We start from the raw sequence: 3,019 nt of genomic DNA, 5'->3' as shown, positions 1-3,019 counted from the left end.
AGTCTCAAGTAAGAAGGGAGGGCCATAGGCTAGGCCAACGTGAATGGGGGCAGAGGAGGCATGCATACATGATAAGAGAAGACGCCAGAATCCCACCACCCTATGGTCCTCCAAGAGGCTTGTTTCCAGGAAGCTTGCTTTCAAATGTCTTTCACTGGGGCCTCTGCTTAGAGTCATCCCAAAAAGGACTGCACTATTAAAATAAATCCGTGACCCACCAGCCCCAGCCTAGGCAGACTCTTCATGAGGTTACACTGTAGCTCAGTGGCAGGAACTGCACTTGAGCAAAGGATCCCCCAAGACAGCTTTAGCCTGCAACCCAGACACTGTCCCAAGGCAAAGTTTTGAGAAGAAACTGAAAATCAGCACTCCTCGCAGGCAGCGTGCAGACTCTGAAGAGGGCTGCCCGGTGCTCTGTGAGACCGCAGTAGCGCTGTCCAGGAAGAGAACTACCATCATCTTCTCTTTAAATGGCCACATTCAGAGCCCTCGGCCTGGTTTGAAATAGTTACACCTTCTGTAGAGCATGCCAGGAGCTGCTACCAAAGAGAATAGGCTGGGCTGGAGTCCAGCAGAGACCAGAGAGACACACCTGGCCAGCATGGCTTGGGTGTGCAGGGAGCTCTAGGGTAGTGGTGTTTCTGGGGTTCTGGGATGACCAGGTGGGCAAACTCACCCAGCCTGACCTCACCCTTCCCCGGGCCTGGGCTGACACAGATAGAAGGTCAGACACAAAAAAGTTTCTTTTCTTTTTTTTTGAGACAGAGTCTCACTCTAATGCCAGGCTGGAGTGCAGTGGCACCATCTTGACTCACAGCAACCTCCACCTCCTGGGTTCAAGTGATTCTCCTGCCTCAGCCTCCCAAATAGCTGAGATTAGAGGCACGTGCCACCATGCCAAAAGGAGATTTCATCTAGAGATGGGGTTTCACCATGTTGACCAGGATGGTCTTGATCTCTTGATCTCGTGATCCACCTGCCTCAGCCTCCCAAAGTGCTGGGATTACAGGCGTGAGCCACCATGCCTGGCCTCTTTTTTTTATGTATATCTTGGTTAAAGCGTCACAGTCAGCAGCACTGAGCCTCACACAGGGAGCACTGCATAAGCCAGACGCCAGGTGTCAGGAGGCATCTAAAAGGTGATGAAAAGGAGGAGGTATGGAAAACTGCAGAGCTTGGAAGGGACAGGAGTGGCCCCTCCAAACATGGGGAAATGCTTTCAGCAGTTCTCTCCCTGTGCTGTCCATGACCAGGATCACCTTCAAATGCAGGAGCACAAAAGTTTCAAAGACCCAAAGGTGGGGAACGAGGGGCACCCTGGAGCTTGAAGTGCCTGGTAAATAAGGCAGCGGAGACAGAGAGCCTTACAGTCACAATAGCCTGAAGCCCCGACTCCAGGGGAAGGTGGGAGACTGCAGCGGGATCAGAGACAAATCGCCAGGAGTTTTCAAGAGGCTGCAGAACAAGGGGTCAGCAAGTGAGAGGCCGCAGCAGCCTCCACCGACAGCTCAGGCAGTTGATGGATGCCAGGAGGAGATGACCAGGCTCCATGTGGATCAGAGCCAGGGGGCTGTGCACCCCGCTCAGAGCTGATAGCCAAGGAGGGCGGGGGACCCAGAAGAAATCAGCTCTGCTGGTTCAACACAGGGAGGACAGCCACCCCCTGCCTGGGACATTCCCAATGACTTGGAGCCCCAGTGGGCCCCGGGAGATGGGCTGTGGGCAGTTTGCCCCTCGTTACTGCTTTGCCAGAGCTGTTCTTGTCCCTCTGCTTCTGACTCTGTGGTGTCCTCACACTCCCTCAAGTCACACTCCCTCTCTGCACAGATGCGACTGTTTTTCTGGAGAGATTGAATTCAGCACAATAAAGCTAGTTATGAAACAGACACTTGTTAAAGGACGTAGCAAAAGCTGGTTTTCTGAACCTGGTGCCTTTACCATACAAACACCAGAGACTCTTCATGATCTTGGAGCCCAGTGGGGGTCCAGCACTTCTGGAAGCAGGAAACTGTTCTTCGGCATAACCTGCTTTGGAAAGCTGAGTATAGGACCGAGGAAAGGAAAGTCACTGCAGTTGCAGTAAAGGAGGTGGGTGTCACGGCTGCCCACCCGCTTCACCCTCCCCAACCCTGCCTGTGAACTGCAGGGTTCCACGAATCAGAGTCTGAAAACTGACAGATTTGTCCGATCCCCTCATTTTACAAATAAAAATAATGGGGCCACAGAGAGAAAAGGGAGCTTGTTCGAGACCACACAGCACTCCAGAGTTTGAGATCTAGAACATAGTAAGAAAGAAGGAGTCCCGGTCATTATTTTTCTAGTATGAGAAAACCATGGCTCATCCAATGGGTGAAGGGAGGTCCCAGGAGTCCCCAAACAGTCTCAGGCAAGGTTTCTTTCCCTTGGAGAGGCTGCACGCCTTCCAGGAAAGAGAAATCCTCTCTTACTGCTGCAGAAACTGCCCTTCTCCTTCCTGGACTGCCTTCCTGGGTTTCCCTCCCTTTCTTCTCAACAGTCAGAGCAGACGCAGCCCCAAACAGTTCCCCGACACAGGGCCCAGAGCCCTCACTCCCTGCCTCTAATTACCCTGTGATAGATGTTGGCGTTGCTGCTAAAGGTATCTGCGTGCAGGCTTTATGGTCATTTTCCAACAGCCCAGACCTTTTAAACTCTCTTGTGGGAGCAGGTTAAGATGATTATGCAGATGAATGGACCCCGGTGCAATATTATGTCAGCAATGGAGATGTAGGAGCTGCAAATGGGCCACGATTACTGCCACGAGGAGGCTGCTGCAGCCGCCGCAGGACGAAGGGAAGTGCACCAGAACCCTGGGCTCTGAGAGCAGCCTCAGACACAACACATACTCACACACGCTCCTCCTCAGCCTCTCTAGTTAGTTGTCTGGCTACAGTCAGACTCTGTTCCCATGGAAACGTGAAATGTCAACCGCGGCTGTTGGGATGCCAGGAAGACACGGGTCTGCTGGAAGGAGAAGCAGCCAGCACCCAGGGAGGTCCTG

The 3,019-nt window shown here is 52.9% G+C and overlaps 1 non-coding gene across 1 annotated transcript; it reads right to left on the bottom strand.

The window, feature by feature from the left end:
• Positions 1–1,157: 1,157 nt before the first annotated feature.
• On the bottom strand, positions 1,158–1,273 carry LOC120367448 (small nucleolar RNA SNORA71). The gene has a single exon (XR_005581832.2). It is a non-coding gene; the product is annotated as a small nucleolar RNA SNORA71 (small nucleolar RNA).
• Between the last annotated feature and the right edge of the window lie 1,746 nt (positions 1,274–3,019).

Source organism: Saimiri boliviensis, chromosome 12 (genome assembly GCF_048565385.1).
Source record: "Saimiri boliviensis isolate mSaiBol1 chromosome 12, mSaiBol1.pri, whole genome shotgun sequence".
NCBI classification, from domain to species: domain Eukaryota; kingdom Metazoa; phylum Chordata; class Mammalia; order Primates; family Cebidae; genus Saimiri; species Saimiri boliviensis.
The sequence above is the reverse complement of the archived record's forward strand: the minus strand, read 5'-3'. Positions and strand labels throughout refer to the sequence as shown.